The sequence below is a fragment of the Mobula birostris genome, chromosome 17 (genome assembly GCF_030028105.1).
Source record: "Mobula birostris isolate sMobBir1 chromosome 17, sMobBir1.hap1, whole genome shotgun sequence".
Lineage (NCBI taxonomy): Eukaryota > Metazoa > Chordata > Chondrichthyes > Myliobatiformes > Myliobatidae > Mobula > Mobula birostris.
Genome location: NC_092386.1, coordinates 33,354,371 through 33,375,600, shown reverse-complemented (window position 1 = coordinate 33,375,600; position 21,230 = coordinate 33,354,371). Strand labels below are relative to the sequence as shown.

Here is a 21,230-nt window from a genome sequence, read left to right as displayed (position 1 = left end):
ATTTTTTTACCTCTTACAAAGCTTTAAAGATAAATATTTCTCTATAAATTCACACTAAGAGAATTATGTAAGATTATCTAGCTATATAATTTCAATAAAAAAACTCAAAATTATTTTAAGAATGACAATTCCTTTCTACTGCATGACTTCATTTTCAGAAATAGGCTCTGATGATTAACAAAGAATGCTAGATCTTTTTAAACCAAAAATGTACTTGATTCATGGTATATATGGTACTACAATTGGGATATTATCATTATTTTTATATATTGTACTAAGCAATTTAATAATTTCACTTACAAATAATCAGTATAGCTAATATTTCATCCCTGAAGATTCCATCTTCAAGTTTCAGTCTGTCCCTCAGCATGTACTCCTGTATCTTTGAATGTGCCAGCTGGAAGCAATCACATATGGCCATATGCTTGCACTGGAAGACCAGCAAATTTTGGGCATACCTGTGTCTTTCTCCAGGTTGGGAGTAGCCCGTAGAGTAGAGAGTTCTGTGTTACACAGCTGCATGGGATGAAACTCAGCAAAGACTACTACATGTCTTTCCAGATAATCCTGGCAATCACACAATCCACAAGAAGATGGATGACCATCTCATCAACACCAAAGTCTTCTTGTGGATAATGTATATTGGGTGTGAGATATCTGATGATATGAGCACCTCTCACCACTCACCAAGCAAAGTCTTAAAGTTTGTTCGAGAGTTTTGGTGATAACGCTTTCTTCCATATAATTTTAACACTCTGCTCAGGAAACCATCCACAGGATTCACTGTTTCTTTTTTCCACAGGATCTCCAGGACATTCCATGTTGGCTCCTATGTGATTGAGGTGATCAATAGTGTTTGTTCTGCAGAAACTTTTTTTTGAGGGAAAGATGGAGTAGTATGTTCCAATAGGATAGAAAATTCCATGAAAATGAGGCCTGCTTCATTTTTCACAACTCTTGGAATTGGTAGACCCTTGGCAATATTTAGTATTTGTGTACCTTGGCCACCACAATATCTCGATGCAGACACATTTGAAGGTTGCCATTAGGATTGAGGCTACAATGAGAATGCTTTCCCCTAATTTCAAAGAAGACCTATACATGCATCTATTTTGGATATCCAGATGAAATGGAAGATGGCTTGGATGAGCTGGCATGCACAACAGCAGGGTATGTGCCACGTGGATGCTACATTATCACCTTGATCTGATAATAGAAATCTTTCCTGCCCTAGAGAGAGGAAGAGAGAGTACTGCTTTGATATTTACAACTCTTGTTTCACCTTGAATAAAAATATAGGACACTTCATTAATTTACATATCAGCCTTGATTAGGGACTTTATTTATCTTCTCTGTGTCATTCTTATTTCAATGCATATGCCGCTGAAGTGAACATAGAAAGGAAGCTTTCTGTGGTAGCTGGGGTTATTTACTTGGGAACCAGTGAGGGTTTCAGCTTTTCATGCTTAGTTATTGCATAATTTTCATCTTTTATTTGCTAAGACACAATCAACACTAGTTTTAAAATCTGTAGCAACATTTTCATTCTATACGCTTATTTGCCTTGGTGACTGTGAACATGCAAACAAAAAGAAAAGAAAGGTCATTGATCCACACTGTAAATAAAATTCCCTGCCATTCAAAGCTGGCTGAATGTGATGAGCGCTTCATTGCTGGCAATATTGGCTAGGGATGTCATTTCCTAGCCTGTGAGAAGTTGTCTGTGTATTGCAGTTTCATGACTAAGGTTTGGGCTAGCTTTGTTTATGGAGTGAAGCAATATGATCTGAACGGTTCCCCCATTGCCCTGATGATTAGCTGCTCCTCAGCAGGAATCTTGTTGGACATGAACTACTGTATGTGGTGAGAAAGACCAAGAAGAGCATTGGGATGATGTTGCGGCTTTGAGATCTAGTTCACCAGTCTGCAGTTAAACTGGGAACGTTGTCACGCATTTGGTTAAGATCATGCAGCAGACATAACATACAGTCTATTTTTTTGAGGCCATCCAAGGTTGAGAAAAATGCTTTTATTATTACATTTGAGTGATGGAACGAATAGTTGATGTAAGGTCAAAAAGGGTCACGTTGGTGGGGCTTCCTATATTTCTCTTGGACTTGCCTGCAGAGAAGTTCACGGTCATTATGGTTCTGGAAGTATAGAATGAGCACAATATTCAGGCAGCAATTCTTCTGTCAATTGAAGGAGGCTATTAAGAATGGCCCTCACAATGTCCTTTCACATGGCAGACATCAGGGAGACCTCTCTGTGTTTAGCACAAGCTGAATCTATCTCCTTTCTCGAGGATGGCATCCATGAGGCCTCTGAGATATCCTTCTCTTCCATGACATGGGCATTGAGGGTGTGTCTGAAGTTCCTCTCTACTAAATTAGAACTAAGGCAGGGAAACTGTCTGCTCTAAAGACTTAGCTGAGATTCAATTGCCCCATGGCTTTACAAAACTTCTTGTTTTCAGGTCCCATTGAGACTGGACTGCATTTTCACTATGAGCTTATCAAGGACACCTTCATCAAAGATAGAATTTCAGTTGAGGAATTTTTCCAAGAATCCTTCCAGAGGGCACCAACAGCCTTTCTATTCTTAATCAGCTCTATACTCTGTTCTACTCTCTCAGTGGGATGAATCCTTGGGTATTTGGACAGTAGAAGGTCTCGAGAGCACTGAGGAATCTGGCTCTGCTGTGGTTGTTAGTGAGCTGCTGGATCTGCTGTATCCTTTCCACTTACCATCTGTTCCTTAGGTCACAGGTTTTCTCTTAGACTTCAGCATTCAGGTTCATGTGGAGACTTTTCTTTCCCTTGAGGTCTGAGGAGTTTTCAACTAAAGGAAAGAATTAAAGAGCATTGCCTAGTTCTCTATACAGTTGCTAACCCATAGTCACTTAATCAACCATTTCCTGGTTATTGCTGAAACTAGAACTATATAGTTTGTTCAGCATGTTAAAAAAGAGACAAACATAAGATATTAACTTGCTCAGGATACTTAAGTTATTTTGGATCTGTAATCATAAATTTATCAAATGCAGGAAGACCAATTTATTTGTAATTAATCATTCAGGGAGGAATACAATAATCCCAGTGATATGTACTATCAAAGCTTCATTTACTTGGCTTCTGCCAATTGCTAGGTGAGATATGTGTACATTATGTGTAAGTATAAAGCACAGAAATAAAATTGGTATTGATTTCCAGAAAACACAACAAAGATAAACAGCTACAATATTATTTCTATTTTAATGATGTAAATTTTAAAAATCATTATTTTGTTTCAGGAGCATAAAATACAATTATTACAATATCTATTGCAGGCTAATTTAAATTTAAAAATATCTTTTTGATACTTCCACTTTTTCATATGCTAGAGCGAAGGACTTTATAATTAAAAAAGCATTTTTGAATTATGGCCCACCATTACCTCTGGAGTTCTCCTGAATTTGCTGATAATCTTGTACTAGTTGTTTTTCATTCTTTCAATTATAATTTTCTCCATTTTATATGCTTTTCTTATTTCCTAGAATGCAATTGTTAGGGTTTACTGTGAAATACTAGTTTCTGTGACAAGGGTATCGAGAAATCAATTCTTGCAGCTCAAATTTAAAATATGCACCAAAGAATTACAGTGTCAGTACCAGGTCAGGCTACTCGTTTACTTAATCGGACACTGAATTACTTTTGTTTATACGCATAGTTCATTATTTCACAAGTATCCATTAGGGTCCTAAGTACAGCACCAGCAACTCTTGTGCATATTAAAAACCCTGGGCACCAGCAGAATAAGCTTAGATGGCAAAATGTTAATTGTCTCAAACCAATTTTTTTTCCTTTCCCTTGACAATGGGTATTGAAGTGCACAGCAAAATGCAGCCAACATCTGTTTCTCAGGGCATGGAAAATAGGTTGATGCTAATTCTACTGCCACAAGTTAATGCAAGGCAAACCTACCTCTCCTCACTGGAGATTATTTGAGAGTTTATCGGATTGCAACTGAACATGTATTGTACAATCAGCTGTCATGGCTCTTTGCACAGTGTAAGTTTCAAGCATGCTTATTTGTGCTGAAACTAGCTTTACTCCAATATAAATGTGGTTGGTTTGAATTGATTTATAATGATTCCTTTCTGAGGTGTTTTGTCATGATCTATGTTTTTCGTTACATTACTATGATCCTTAAATAAGGTGACACAAGAGTAGTCCGTGCTTTGTGTAGAGTATACACATCTCTTGTAATATCTTGTTTATACTGAGATTCAAATCCATAATTGAAGCTGAGTGCTCTAATCTGCCAGTACAAGTTGAATGGAGCTGTCCTGTTCATACTGAAGGCAATCAACAGAATAACACAGTGTGGAATACATTTTGTGCAAATGTATTCAGGGTGCATATGAACATATTTTCCTAGACATGTTTTGTTTGTTTCCCTCAAATAAAAAGGAAATCAGATTGCTTGCTTTGAACAAAATAGGATAATCAGCTTTCAGAGATTTATAGTTCCGGTTTATATCTATATATCTTAATTGGTTTTATTGCAAGTTTATTCTCTTGAAGTTGATCTGGTAGTCTTGGAGGAAATATTCAGGCAAATATTGGTTTTCAAAGGAAAATCTTTGAATTTAGTCTGGACTTCATTTGCAAGTACACAATGAATAGTAATTCTAACAGAACCTGGGTTTGTCGTTCTAAAAATTCTTGTTTCATTTATGGATCTGCTCCATTAGACTGTTTCAAAGCTACCAATTCCCAATTAACCCAGGTAAGATGTTGATTCAAGCTAAAGGTATGTGCATGCGTAAAGACTGAAAGAAATTGTTTGGCCATTAACTCCTCTTTCAGTCTTAGTCAGTCATATATCTGACCCCAGAGATCTCCCTCGACTTCTCCAATTTAAGCTTTGTGCCCTTGCCTTGACTTTAATTCCTCCCTGTGCTCCCTTGTGGCTCTTCTGAACTGGTATCCTGACATTTTAATCCTGCATTGTTTTTCTGTGTAGGATTTTCAATAAGGTTTTCTTACATTCATGTCCCAGTGTGCAAGCTTTTCCAATAGTTACAGCTTATTACTAAACACATGGAGGCCTTATGTCAAAACTATTGGTCAGTTTATCTACTTAACCCATTCATTATCATATGGAATTTGCAGCCTTTGGCTAATTAAAAACACTATTGTATCTACTCTATGGAGTCAGTAATTAAAAACTGTTGATTAAAATAGCCATAATTTTTAACGTTCTAAGTATTTATTGTCAGGGTTCTAAAAAAGCAGAGGGTTCTGTCATTTTTTTAAAAAATTCTTCAAAAATGAAAGCAAAATGTTGTATGTTGTATCACTGGGAGTTTAATTTTGTATAGGTGCAACATAATGCAAAATTGCATTATTAATAAATAAAAAATAGATTCTGATTCTTTTGTTTGGGCAGCATCTAAAAAAAAAATTGTAAAATAAGATGAAACAGAAAATGCTTAGAATACTCAGCAGGTCAGGCTGTTGAGAGAAACAGAGTCAATGATGCAGGTTGATGACCTTTCATCAGAATTGAGAAAAAAAAAATTAGAAGCAATTCTGTTTCAAGCTATGGAGAAGGGGAGGGATGGGAAGAACAACCAGAATGGTTATGATAGGTGGGAGACAAAGAGTGACTGAATAGCACAAGAAGAGACAGTGACTGCTGAGAAGAAGTGTTCAACACTTATTAATCGCAGATCATCTGTCTGGAGGAGATGCAAAGAGAGGGGCAACTTGAAAATAGAGCGGAAAATAAAAATAAAATTAAAGAAACTAATAATGCAGGCAATGTATTCAACCAGAATTGTTAGAATAGTAGGTCAGGCAGCATCTGTCGATAGAGAAAAGCAAAGGTAACAATTTCATGACCTTTCAATTGGAAGGGCAGGGTTTCCATAATTAATAGACATAATTAATTATCCACTGAATTAAGTTTTGAGTACTTGTAATATGACTTGTTAGAAGATGGTATGCAGTTCCTTGTGTGGCTATTGGGATGGTTGAAACAATGTAAAAAGCCAAAGATGAGAGGCAACTGAAACCCTAAGTCACTACAGACCGAACGTGGGTGCTTTGCTCTTGACTCCCTTTGAGTAGAGAAGACAGACATCATGATCAGCTATTACTAAACTATTACTATATTCGTAGACAAAAGGAATTCTGCAGATGCTGGAAATTCAAGCAACACACATCAAAGTTGCTGGTGAACGCAGCAGGCCAAGCAGCATCTGTAGGAAGAGGTGCAGTCCACGTTTCAGGCCGAGACCCTTCGTCAGGACTAACTGAAGGAAGAGTGAGATTCCCTTACTCACTCCTCCTTCAGTTAGTCCTGACGAAGAGTCTCGGCCTGAAACATCGACTGCACCTCTTCCTACAGATGCTGCTTGGCCTGCTGCGTTCACCAGCAACTTTGATGTGTGTTACTATATTCGTAGGCCAAACTGGAAAAGGTATAAATGAATTGTTGTTTCATCCGAAGGGAATGTTTGCACCAGTGTATGATATGAAGGAAAGAGGTTAAAGAGCATGTTTTTCATTTCCTGAAGAGTCTGTGATAAGAGAACAGTGGACAGAAATTTTTCCGCATGGAGAAGAGGCGCAAAGACAGAATTGTGGGAACTACAAGATATATGTTTGAGGCCCTTGACAGCATAAGGGGAGCCACTGCACAATGGAAAGGAGGGAATTTGAGAAAATCTAATGTGGAAATGACATAATTAAAATGAAGGAATTGGGGAGACTGGCAGGATGGAACTGTACAGGGAGCGAGGTAGTCGATTGCTTTATTCTGTGGGCATGAAATGGATGTTGACCACTAACCAATTCTCTGCGACAGAGCTAGAGAAGCTGAGAAAGGGAAGGAAAGAATCGGGGATGGAGGTGAAAGCCAGCTGGAAATTAGCAGCGTTGGTGGTGAATATTTTGAGCTTGCATGAGAATAGGAAATGGCATCATTACCAGCTTTCAATGTAGAGCGAGAAGAGGCAATGGGGGAGGGTTGCTAAATAAGGGCTATTTCACATAGTCAATAATGGAAGGCTTGGATTGCATCTACAGTAAGAGGTATCTATAGCTACAACTTTAGCTTCAACTTTGATTTGAAGGAGCTGAATAAAGGAAAAGGTGAAGGGTCAACACACCCAAAACTCTGGCGGAACTGAGCAGGTCAGGCTGCATCTATGGAAATGAATAAATAGTTGACTTTTTGGGCCAAGACCCCACCACAGGACTGGAGAGGAAAGGGGAAGATGCCAGAATAAAAAGGTGTGGGAAGAGGAAGGTGGGAAAGGTGATAGGTGATAGGTGAAGACACATGGGTCTAAAACGACATCAACTTGATATGCTTACACTGTTTTAATCTCTCTACACATGCTGACTGACCTGTCGAAAACTTCCAGCATTTTTCTTTTTTTTTTGATTTTAGATTTCCAGCACCAGGTTTTCCTTGCTTTGTGACAGCAAAATGAGGTTTCCCATTCAGGCAAAACTAAATGTAGTTTTAAATTAAGACTTTTTGAAATTCTGTCATCCTCAGTGAGAGACCCTGACGAGGGCCAGCTTCTTATTGGAATATACAGTGTGTTGTTGCTTTTCAAAGGTTCAAACGTTTCAGAGGTTCATTTATTGTCAATGTATCCAACTCTGAGTTTCTTCAATTCTCCGGGTAGCCATGAAACCAAGAAAGAAAAGAAAGGCAACACGATCATTGACCACTCCCCCCAGATCCCTCATCCCAAGCAACAAAAAAAGAACAAAACAGATTAGGCACATCAACCACCAAATTCCTCCTCTGACACACAAATAAAATGAGAAGATCAGGTGAAAAAACACAGAATATAAAAACTATTGGACTGAAAAAGAGTCGTACATATGACTGAAAGCACCCTACCACCAATGCTGCTAATTTGCAACAGGCTTTCACTTATGGGTGATGTTCAGAGCATTTTGTCTCCAATCTTTACTTGCCATCATTGCTAAGAATTTAGCAAAATTGTGATGCATTTCCATGCATGCTACAGGAACATGGAAGACTGATCTAAACAGAATTTTGCCCATCAGCAAAATTCATCCTTTCATAATTTGTAGTCCTGACACGCACAGATCAATTATATTTTAAGGAATAAATGTCTGGAATGTTGATGAAATGAATGATGCTATCTGAATTGATCAGACTCATATTGTAATTAGACTTGTACAAATGCTCTGTGGGGAATTGGCAGCAGAGTAGACAAGTAGATGTCGTGGATGGGTAACTCCACTTCTAATTGCCAAAGCAGCATGAGTCCCAGTTGTACAGTTACCAGAGCAACCCCTGCCTAAACAATCAACTCTGGCCTAAGTAAGGACCTGGGCCCGCCGCAATTTCAGAATCTGAATCAGGTTTATTATCACGGTATGCACCATGAAATTTGTTAACTTAGCAGCAGCAGCTCAAGGCGATACATAATGTAGAAGAAAAAAATAAATAAGTAAATCAATTACAGTATATGTATGTTGAATAGATTAAAAATTGTGCAAAAAATAAAAATAATATATATTAAAAAAGTGAGTTAGTATTCAAGGGTTCAATGTCCATTTAGGAATCACATGGAAGAAGCTGTTCCTGAATCGCTGAGTGTGTGCCTTTAGGCTTCCAGACCTCCTACCCGACGGTAACAAAGAGAAAAGGACGTGCCCTGGGTGCTGGGGCTCCTTAATAATGGACGCTGCCTTTCTGAGACACCGCTCCTTGAAGATGTCCTGGGTACTTTGTAGGCTAGTACCCAAGATGGAGCCGACTAAATCTACGAACCTCTGCAGCTTCTTTCGGCCCTATGCAGTAGCCCCCCACCTCCCATACCAGACAGTGATGCAGCCTGTCAGAATGTTCTCCATGGTACCTCTACAGAAGTTTTGAGTGTATTTGTTGACATACCAAATCTCTTCAAACTCCTAATGAAGTATAGTAATGCCTATCACCACTATAGGCCTACAGCAGTGCAGTCTTACTGGCTCTCCACTCAGCCTTCGATCACTTGGGCAACAGTAGTATTTATATAAGGCTGCTGTTCATTGACTACAGCTCAACTTTTCCACACAATCATACCCTCCGTTCTAATCAACAAGATCCAGAACCTGTACCTCTGACCCTCCATCTGCAACTGGATCCTTGACTTCCACACCGAGTGGGCACAGTCTGTGTGGGATGGAAGTAACCTCTCCTCCTCACAGACATTCAACTGCTGCACCTCAGAGATGCATGCTTAGCCCACTGCTTTACTCTCTCTAAACCCATGATTTTGTGGCCAGGCACAGCTCAAATTCTGTCTATGAATTTGCTAATGACACAACAGTTATTGGCAGAATTTCAGGTAGTGATAAGGAGGCGTACAGGAGTGATATAGACCAGCTGGCTGAGTGCTATCACAGCTATATATATACACACACACACACTTCTTATTGTAATTTGTAGTCCTTATTGTGTGTTGCAATGTACTTCTGCTGAAAAACAACAAATTTCACGACCAATGCCGGTGATATTAAACCTGATTCTGATCCAATGTGGAAGGAATCCTACCAGATTGGATGCACACATCAACACTATTATTTATATTTCTAGCAACTATCTGCCAATCATATCATTCCAAATTCTGACACAAGGTCTTGAAACATGGAGTGAGGAAATATTTTGACATTTTTACTGAAAGCATCATCTTGCATATGCAGAGAAGGCATGCTAACAGTAAATAGGAATACCTTAACTGTGAAGGCATTCATTGGTTTAAAGGCAGTGGAAGGAAATGACAAGTTGGGGTTGTCTGAAGTTTGACAATTTACACATTCGTTGTCTGTACTTGGTGTGAACTAAACGGTTCATCTGGGGTTTGTGGTCATCTTAATCTAAGGAGCAGGGGCACTGCTGTTGGCCTGAGTATTTCTGCACTAGAATTATGGTATGATATAGTTTAAAAGGGGGCCCTTTATCCTGCCAAATTTGTGTTGGAACTTTTGTGGAATAATCCATTTATTCTCACTCCCCTGCACTTTCCTTTCAGATCTGCACAGTTTCCATTTAAGTATTTACCCAATTACTTTCTGAAATCTGTATGGAATCTGCTTCCATACTTTTTAGCTAGATTATTAAAAATTCATGACATGTTTTTTCCCATCATATTACCTCAGCTTCTTTTGCTATTCACAAATCTGTGTTTTCTGACTACCAGCATTTCTGCTACAGTATATAATTCCCTGATTTTCTTGGTTAATTTAATTATGAGCGCTCCTAGTGAAACTCACTTTGAGTTGCCTCAACATGACAGTTAGTGAAGGGGACATCAATTTAATATCTCTAATTGCTTAGTTGTGTTTGGCTGTCCTTACAGGGGAGGTTACATAAACATAGAACACGGCATATAGAACACCAAAGCACTGTAGAGGCCCTTTGGCCCACGATGTTGTGTAATCTTATAACCTATTCTAAGAGTCATCTTACCCGTTCCTCCCACAAAGGCCTTCAATTTTCCATCATCCATGCGCCTAGCAAGCATTTCTTAAATGTCCCTTATGTATCTGTCTCTACCATCACCACATGACAGGGTGTTATGTGCATCTTGCACTTTCTGTGTAAAACACTTACCCTCCTAGTTTCTTTTTTGAACCTTGTTGAGATACATCCATGCTTGAACATGAGACAAGAACCATAAGACCATATGACATAGGAGCTGAATTAGGCTTTCAGTGCATCAAGTCTGCTCTGCTATTCTATCATGGCTGATTTATTATTCCTCTCAACCCCATAGTCCTACCTTCCTCCCTTAATATTGGACACCATTACTAATCAAGATCCTACCAATCTCCCCTCTGAATATACGCAATGACTTGGCCTCCATAGATGCTGTGAGGATAAATTCCATAGATTCACCACCCTTTGGCTGAAGAAATTCCTCCTCATCCCTCTTCTGAAGGGATGTCCTTCTATCCTAGGTCTGTGCCCTCTAGTCCTAGACTCCCCCAACATAGGAATCATCTTCTCCATGTCCACTCTATCTAGGCCTTTCAATATTCAATAGGTTTTAATGAGAACCCCCTTCATTTTTCTAAACTCCAGCAAGTATAGGGCCGGAGCCATCAAATGTTCCTCATATGTTAACCCTTTCAATCTTGGGGTCATTCTTGTGAACCTCGTCTGGACCCTCTCCAATGCCAGCACATCTTTTCTTAGATAAGGGGCCCAAAACTGCTCACAGTGCTCCAAGTGCAGTCTGACCAGTGCTGTATAAGGCAACTAAATTGTGCCCGGACTCTCCAAGCCTGGATGTTCTATTCGGTGCAAAAATGACATCAGTTGGGAAAATGGACAAGTTTGCAAAGTGCTAAGTCACGGAGAAGCATGTAAGCTAAACATTTCTGGGGTTGTTACTAAATATCCCAATGAGAGAGAGTGACAGAAGCCTCTGTTGGTAAATATTATTGCGGCAGTCCACTGTGCAGGCTGTAGGAGAGCCACCACAACAAACACAATGCAGAGCTTTTGATTTGCAGAAAGATCAGTAGGCCTTGTGTTTCCTCAACTATTCAATAAGATCATAACCGATCTTCTATCTCCTTCCCTCACAAAACCAATATTTCTTGCAATTCCTCATTATTCGTGACCAATAGATTGAAAGCATATACAGAGGGCCATGCCTTTACGTGGATTATGATGGAGGAGACTATTAACAACAGTCATACTGCCCGGTCTGTACTGACTCAAAGGCTGGTGAGCAGCTGATGAATATAAAAGAGGAGGGAAGCCGATAATTTTTCAGAAGAATTACACATCTGAATACAATTCCAACAATCACAACCCCAACCTCAACACATTCATTAAGTTACCACAAGAAAAGCATTATCATTCAAATTTCTGAATGAAGTATGTCATGTCCCACAGCAAAGTTAATTATGAAAAAGGATCCAATGTTTTCCTGGCGTATATGACGAATAAACTCTTCTTGGGCTTCCAGTCTGTTACAGGTATGGATTATAATTGACATTTTGATGACAAACTCTGCCATTTTCTTCAGCATGTCTTGTCTGGTGGTATTTATACCCCTGTATTCCATCCCTCCTGACTGGTTAGTCCTTAACCAGGTTTCTGCTCTCCCAATTTGTCTACAACCAAATTCCAGTTCATATTTAGAGCGAGACCCTGTTAAAATTCTTTTCCTCTAGTTTTACTTCAATGGCTTCCTTTGCCAGGCAGTCCCAAAAACCACTGGCGTGACACAGTGATTTTGTGCTGTTGAAGTCAATCCTATGGCTATTGCGAATGCTACCGCCGATTTCTCTGGGTAACACAAATGGATATACCTCCTGTGCTAATCATCCTCATAGATCTTTCTTCCTGTTTTGCAGATCTACTGTTCCTTTGCAGTGTCATGCCAGATGCTGGTGGGAGGCTACTTACTTTCAGTGGAAGGCTTATAGGACCTTACTTCTTACGGTTGTGCACCTGGGTCTCAGCGCTTTGGCCACACATTTCTTAATATGAGTTTCAGAAGCCAGTTTGGCAGACTGACAAGCAGAAGCGAAGGGCACTGGCAGGGATGGGACACCCAAAAGATTCTGCAGATGCCTGAGATCTTGAGTAACACCCCCAAAATGCTGGGGGAACTCAGCAATTCAGGCAGGGAAATGAACAGACAATGTTTTGGAATGAGACATTTCATCAGGGCTGGAAAGGAAGGAGCACAAGCCAGAATAAAAAGGTGTTGGGGAGAGGGGGAGGACAAAATCTCGCGTGAGAGGGGGAAGGCAGGGTGGATGGGGAAGGGTGGAGAAAGGGAATGACTTGCGAACCTAGAAGATGATAGGTGGAAGAGCAAAAGGGCAGAAGTAACAGAATCTGATAGGAGAGGACAGTAGACCATGGAATAAAGTATAGGAGGTGGGGAAGCAGAGAGAGCCGATGAGCAGGTTATGAGAGGAGGGGAGGGGAAGAGAAAGGGTGAGGGGGCAAGAGGAATAAGGGAAAACAAAAGAGTGGTGTGGTGGGAAAACAGAGGGGAATGGCTACTGAAAATTAAATGTTCATGCCATCTGTTAGAGATTACCAAGACGGAATACGAGGTGTTGATCCTCCAACCAGCATCTGGCCCCTTCATCTGGTAGCAGAAGAGGCTTTGGAATACTAAACTGGGAATGGGAATTGGAGTTGAAATGGGTGGCCACTGGGCAATTATAGCTATTGTGGGAGACAGAGCAAAGATGCTTGAGGAAGACGTCCCCAAATCTGTGTCAGGTCTCAGTGATGTAGAGAAGGCTACACCAGGAGCACTGAATACAATAAGATAGACTTGCAGATGAAGAGCTGCCTCACCTGGATTGTATGGTAGCCTTAATGCTGATGAGGGAGGAGATGCAGGTGTAGCACTTAGTACAGTTTCAGAGATAAGTGCCAGAAGGGAGAATAGTGGGGAGGTAGGAGTAGACAAGGGTGCTGTTGAGAGAACAATCCCTGTGGAAAGTAGAGATGAGTGAGCAAAAGATGTGCCTGGTGGTGGGATCCCATTGGAGATGGTGGAATTTGTACAGAATGATGGATGTGATAGTTGACGACAAGACAAACAGTACCACTGTTACATTGAGAATGGAGGAATGAGGTGAGGACAGACATACAGGAAATGGCAGGGATACAGGTGAGGACAGCAGCGAAAGTGGTGTTACATGTAATATGCTGACACTAGTAAAGACACCATTTACCTACTCCACAAAGTCGCTGTTACTCTCCAAGTTGAGAAGTTGTTTGTTTTTGACCTTCTAAGTCATTTTGCACACTGTAATTCACAGCCATGAGCTATGGCTGTCTGAGTACGAACTGCACCAGTCAGGCGCTTCATGGATACAGCTTGTGCAGTATTGTCTGTCAGAGGCATTACGATAGCGGCAAGAGACGATACATTTCCAACAGTGGAAAGGACAAAGACAGCTGTTGGCAAAATCCTGCGGCAGGCTTGGTCTTGCCAATGAATAATAGTTTTGCGACTAGCATTGGGAAGGAGGTACAGGAGCTTTAGGTCCTACACCACCATGTTCAGGAACAGATATTACCTTACAACTGTTGAGCTCCTGAGCCAGTGTGGATAACTTCACTTACCTCACTGCTGAAACGAATCTGCAACCTATAGACTCATTTTCAAGGACTCTACAATTCAGAATTATTTATTTACTTTTTTTTCTATTTATTATTTACATGATTTGTCCTCTTTTGCACAGTGGATGTTTGTCAGAATCAGATTTAATATCATTGGCATATGTTGCGAAACTTGTGAACTTTACGGCAGCAGTACAATGAAGTACATGATCAATGAATATAGAGGTAAAAGAGAGTTACATTAGGTATGTATATGTCTATTAAATAGTTAAGTTAAAATAAGTATTACAAGATAACAGAAATAAAAAAAGCAGTGAGTTAGTGCTCACGGGTCCAATGTCCATTTAGAAATCAGAGGGCAGAGGGGAAGAAGCTGTTCCTGAATCACCGAGTGTGCGCCTTCAAGCTTCAGTAGCTCCTTTCTGATGGTAACAATGAAAGGAGGGCATGTCCTGGGTGGTGGGGGTCCTTAATGATGGACGCCGCCTTCCTAAGGCACCGATCCTTGAAGATATCTTGGATACTACGGAGGCTGGAACTCATGATGGAGCTGACTAAATTTACAAGCCCTTGTTAATATAGTTCTTCATATATTCTATTGTATGTCTTTATTTTCCTGTAAATGCCTGCATGAAAATGAATCTCAAGGTAGTATATGATGACATACGTTTATATGTACTTTGATAATAAATTAACTTTGAACTTTGCAGCTTTCTGGTCACTTCCCCATTTCTTCTTCATTGCACCTCTCCCACCAAGGCCTCCGATGCTGTGTCTGAAAATCATGGTATAATTTCTCTCTCATATGATGCCATCCAAGGAAACTTCAACAAACCTTTCACAAACCTGGGTTAACTGCTAAAGTGACAAAGTCATCAGTAAACTTCAGACTTGAAATAGAGTAAATGCTGGCTAGACACTGAAATTGAGAATATTAGCAATTAAATTGTTGGGCTACATAGACCAAATCAAGCAAGCAATGGGAAAGTTCCAATTTTAATATTATCCAATTTAATTCTTGATAGGGTTGATTGGCCTGATGAGAAATTTCATTGATCTATAGATGAGCTGATTTATTCATACATAATATATATTTAAAACAGTTTGCATTATAGAACAGTTTTCTGACTTCATGCTTTTGAGCAATGCCCAACAGTCCAGGAACTCCCAATTGAAAATCCTTTGACCAGTTAGATAGGTGGAAAGATTAGCTGAATGGAGAGAATTCAAATTTGCATCATGAAAGGTAGTGACCAATTGGAAATAAATAAATTATTTGACTAACTGTTTTTGGTCTTGCTGGTCCTGGGAGGAATGTGGACTCTGTTGCAAATAAAAGGGGAAAATGTATGTCATAGAATAATACAGCATGGAAACAGGCCCTTCAGCATATCTAATCAATGCTAGCAAAATTGCCAAACTGAGCTAATCCCATTTGCCTACTCTTGAGCCATATCCTGATATCTTCCTTATCTATAAACTTGTCAAAATGTATTTTAAATGGAGTTGTACCAACCTCTATCAATTCCTGCAGCATTATGTTTCAGGGCTAAATCCTGAATGTCAGTACAAGATCAATAACTAAACGATGGTGGAATTTTCTAGCACAGAATAAGCATTCACATTCTGGGTGCCATTTTGAACCCCTAGGTGTCCTTTTAATAAATGCCTCCGGTTTCCACAAATGCTTCAATTATATTGAATATAAAGAGTTATAAGATGGCTGTGCTGAGTGGAAATATGCTTACTCATTACCTTGTAGACAAACTAACTCCCACTTGAAGCCAGTGATTAAAACAAAACCCATTAACCACCAAGTGATTGCTTGACATTCCCAGCAATGACTCATTGATTATCTAAATACATCATGTATTCTCCAGGCATGTTAACACCCTACTAATATAATGTGAGATTGTGTCAGTGAATTATCAGGTTTTGAGGTTAAGAAGTGTAATTCTGAATTAAAAGTTGCTTTCAGAAAATCCTCTACTATCGCCTACTGGAAAGACGGTGGGGGGGGGGGAGGGGGTGGACACTTGACTGGTCACCTTGGACCAGAAGAAGGTCTTGAACAAGGATATCAAACAGGCACTGGATGGACAGGCTTTGTGGAGTGGATCAGGAGTTGGATCCAATCATTTACACAGTAGTTTAGTCCAAATCAATGAATGGAAACTGCTTCCCCATCTAGTCTGGAATAAGACAAGGTTGTTAATCTTGCCCCACTTTGCTGCACAGTACCCTTTGCCAAATCCATTAAGTAGGACTACAGGCTAAAAGGGAGGCCACATTGTGGAGGCACTTAGATCAACGTCTCCGTGTGCGTGGATGACATCACTGCTTTCTGTTCAGATCCAGTGTCAATCTGCAGATGATCAGTGTCTGCGACCAGATCGAGATGCCTTTAGGGCCCAGAGAGTCCAAGGTCAGAAGAGTGAGGCCATTGAGCTGGCCTAGATGGTCCACCATCAAGTCAAGTCAAGTCAAATCACTTTTTAATTGTCATTTCAACCATAACTGCTGGTACAGTACACAGTAAAAAACGAGACAAAGTTTTTCAGGAGCATGGTGCTACATGAACAATACAAAAACTGCACTGAACTATGTAAAACAACACAAAACTACAGACCTACCCAGGACTGCATAAAGTGCACAAAACAGTGCAGGCATTACAATAAATAATAAACAATACAATAAGCACAGTAGAGGGCAGTAAGTTGGTGTCAGTCCAGGCTCTGGGTATTGAGGAGTCTGATGGCTTGGGGGAAGAAACTGTTACATAGTCTGGTCGTGAGAGCCTGAATACTTCGGTGCCTTTTGCCAGATGGCAGGAGGGAGAAGAGTTTGTATGAGGGGTGCGTGGGGTCCTTCATAATGCTGTGTGCTTTACTGATGCAGCATGTGGTGTAAATATCTGTAATGGCGGGAAGAGAGACCCGATGATCTTCTCAGCTGACCTCACTATCCGCTGCAGGGTCTTGCGATCCGAGATGGTGCAATTTCCGAACTAGGCAGTGATGCAGCTGCTCAGGATGCTCTCGATACAACCTCTATAGAATCTGGTGAGGATTGGGGGTGGGAGATGGACTTTTCTCAGCCTTCGCAGAAAGTAGAGATGCTGCTGGGCTTTCTTTGCTATGGAGCTGGTGTTGAGGGACCAGGTGAGATTCTCCACCAGGTGAACACCAAGAAATTTGGTGCTCTTAATGATCTCTACGGAGGAGTCGTCATTGTTCAGCTCCATGTCCTCCTGAAGTCAACAACCATCTCTTTTGTTTTGTTCACATTCAGAGACAGGTTATTGGCTCTGCACCAGTCCGTTAGCCACTGCACCTCCTCTCTGTATGCCGACTCATCGTTCTTGCTGAGGAGGCCCACCACAGTCATGTCATCGGCAAACTTGATTATGTGGTTTGAGCTGTATGTTGCAGCACAGTCGTGAGTCTGCAGAGTGAACAACAGTGGACCGAGCACACAGCCCTGGGGGGGGGGGGGGGGGGGGCGGGGCCAGTGCTCAGTGTGATGGTGTTGGGGATGCTGCTTCCAATCCAGACTGACTGAGGTCTCCCAGTCAGGAAGTCTAGGACCCAGTTGCAGAGGGAAGTGTTCAGGCCCAGTAGGCCCAGATTTCCAATCATTTTCTGAGAAATGATTGTGTTGAATGCTGAATTGAAGTCTATGAACAGCATTCAAACGTACGTGTCTTTTTTGTCCAGGTGGGTGAGGGCCAGGTGGAGGGTAGTGGCGATGGTGTCGTCTGTTGAGCGGTTGGGATGGTACGCGAACTGCAGGGGGTCCAGTGAGAGGAGCAGCAGGGTCTTGATGTGCCTCATGACGAGCCTCTCGAAACACTTCATGATGATGGATGTGAGTGCGACGGGACACCTCATCAAGCTTATCTACTAAAAGTGTTGGGGATCTGGTTCAGAGGGGGAGAGGCATGTAACAGAAATTGCCTGGGTTGGATAGCCAAGGTTAAACAAACATTGGGACCATGGTTGCAGTGTTCCCTTTTGATCATAGGAAGGAATGTGGGTATACTCACCCCTTCACTTTGGCAGTCACTCACGCGGTCTTCAGTCTCATCCGGGGATTCAAGATGGAAAATGTCGAAAGGTTTGTGATGCACAGTGCTCAGCAAATGGGGTGAAACATTTGCCCAATTTTGCCTTCATCCTTATGGCCATTTCAGAATGTGGCTGCATCAAGCTGTACAGAGAAGCACACGAGCACTATGTGTCATTAAAATGCTGAGATTCTGCCCACCCAGTTGTTGCGAAGGATGGGCCTGGTCTCTTTGTCACACAATGTTCCATTCAGTAGCACATAGCCACACTCCCTGTGCTTCGAGGAGAAATTATTTCAGGGAAAAAATTTTGCTGCAAGTTCATCAGGTAGTGGTCAGCATGGAAAGTCCTGCAGGCACTGTGGGAGAAGGACACAGTAGGATGATTTCCTGAGGAGACTCATAAAACATTTTGCAGAATGCCTCATCACCAGAACTTACCAGCAAGCTCCAAGACACACTTGGCTGTTGGTGAGGGGTCTCTCTCTTTAAGATCCTTTCTGCGTGGCTTGGAGTCCTACACCCAATGCACGATACGCCCAAGAGGGCTGTGATGGGGATGACGTGATTATTCATCTGTCCGTGGATTGTAGACTGAAGATCTGGTGAAGGATTTAAGAGCTTTTGTCAAGGTTCATTCTGAGCAGCTTTGTAGCAGAGAACTCTCTGATCTACAGGCTGTTCCCAGGGACACCTACCAAGAAAAACTTCAAATGCTCCTGGAAGATGATCAGCTTGGATGAAGGAACCGCTGCTGCCTGGGACTTGTTGGTCTTCCAGTACAATGTGCGATCCCTAAGGGAATGCTGCCACTTCGCAGATTTCAGGCCGCAGAAGTATCTGTTGAGGAATGCACTGAAGCTTGAAGTAGCCAACACAAGAGCTTTCTGGAAAGGATTGCAATGTAAGGTCCTTCTGCACTAGACATTGAGTGATTGAGCCCTGGGCAAAAGCCTCTAAAGCACTTGACGTTTCTATAGTCCAATGGCACCACATGAATGACAGCATAAAATCTGCTAACATTATAAAAAGTCCTGATAACACTTTGTGTGTATATATAAAATGGCACAATGAAAGTAAAGGAAGCCATGCACTCTTTTGTATTTCTTAGCTATGCCTTTTATGAATATTTATTTGTAAAACCTTTAAGTATATAAAAGATACGTGATGCAAATAAATTTAGTAAAAATTTCTGATGTCTAATCTGAAAAGATAGAATATAGATTTTTATTTATAGAATCTCAATCTCAGCATGCACTAAAGTGGTTTAAGCTAATGAAACACTTTTGAAGTGTAGTCAATTCTAAGCAATTTAGGAATAAAAGAGTGCAACCTTCCATGAGTTGCGGAACGGCCAAATGTAGCAATTTAGTACTGTTAGTCTAAGGTTCAATTCTCTCATATTCTTCTGCAAACAAATACCAAAGTATCATTTACATCCATCTGTGAGGGCATTATGTTAATGTCTCCTCCATAAGCTGGGACATTTGATGGTGCAGTACTCCCTCAATACTCTATTGGAGTGTCCACCTAGAATGAAACTTAGGCCAACCTTTAGATTAAACGTAGTAAGATGTTAAAAAGACAAAACAAATCTCTTCATCTCCCTGACCACATTGTTCATTGCTGTGGCATTGTCTGTGAATTATCTCTCCTCAGATGAAAACCTCATCCATTTTTTTGTCAATCAGACTAATTATTAATAATCACACTTAATTACAGTATTAGAATTTGGTTCTTGGTCACCTATTTATTGGCCTGTTATTTATTCAAAAGGAGAGAATCTTCCAATATTCTATCATCCAAGAGGGACTGGAAGCAGAGGATGAAAGATTCCTCTAATCTCAGAATTAATTTCCCTTTCTAATTATTCATTTTCCTTTTCCTTCTTCAATTATTTAGTGACATGAAGACATACATTATTCTACAGCATTACATCCTATGAAATTAGATCATGTATGTTTACCTGTAAGTTTTATCATTATTGCAAAATTGCAATCTATTCATCTGGCTACTGGAGTGAAAAAGTTCAAGGTCAAAGAGGTCCAAAATGTAGTAGCCCTTATTTATTCATCGTTTATATTCCACTCGCCAGTTATCACTGTCTTCAATAAGCTACATAGATTTTATTAATATAGTCATTTTAACTCCCAAGTGCTTATTTTCCTATCCTTTTCACCTCTTCTATATTCCTGACCATACATCCTCACCATTATCTTTGTTTCTCCAGTTTTGGCCTTCTTTTCTAGTTTATTGCTATCCTTTTACTCCACAATCAGAGATAAGTGATATGCACCATGACATCAGGAGATATCCTGATGATCTCTCTCTCTCTCTCTGTCTCTCTCTCTCTCTCTCTCTCTCTCTCTCTCTCTCTATCTATCTATCTATCTATCTATACCCATACATTCACAAATGCACAGCCAGATTCTGCTCTAACTTCCCTCTCATCAACAAAACAAAAAGGCTGGCCATTGACTTCAGGAAGGGGACATGCTCCTGCTTACATCACTAGTGCTAGTGTCTGAGAAGGCTGTGAGCTTCAGGTTCTGAGGAGTAATCATCACTATTAACGTGTCCTGGTCCAATTACATTGACGCCATGGCCAAGAAAGCTCACTAGAGCCTTTAGTTCCCTCAGAAATTGGTCATGTCCCCTTTGTCAACATTTTTTATTGGTGCATTTTAGAAAGCAGCTTATTTGGATGTATCACAATTTCCTACGGCAATTGTTCTGCCCGTGACAATGAGAGGCTGCAGAAAGTTGTGGACCAAGCTCAGCACATCACAGTAACCAGCCTCCACTCTATGGACCCTGTCTAATCTTGCTCCCTTGGTAAAGCATAATCGAAAACTCCCATCCATCGATACAAATGCCTGAAAGCAAGTACCATTAGGTTCAAGACCAGCTCCACCTCACTGTTATAACACTATTGAATGGTTCCCTTGTATGATAAGATGACTCTGGACCTCACAGTTTACCTCATTATGGCTGTGCACCTTATTGTCCATTTTCTCTGCAACCATAACACTCT

General features: G+C 40.7%; 1 non-coding gene across 1 annotated transcript; it reads right to left on the bottom strand.

The window, feature by feature from the left end:
- Positions 1 to 1,289: 1,289 nt before the first annotated feature.
- Positions 1,290 to 1,396, bottom strand: LOC140211763 (U6 spliceosomal RNA). Its single transcript, XR_011889576.1, has one exon. It is a non-coding gene; the product is annotated as a U6 spliceosomal RNA (small nuclear RNA).
- Between the last annotated feature and the right edge of the window lie 19,834 nt (positions 1,397 to 21,230).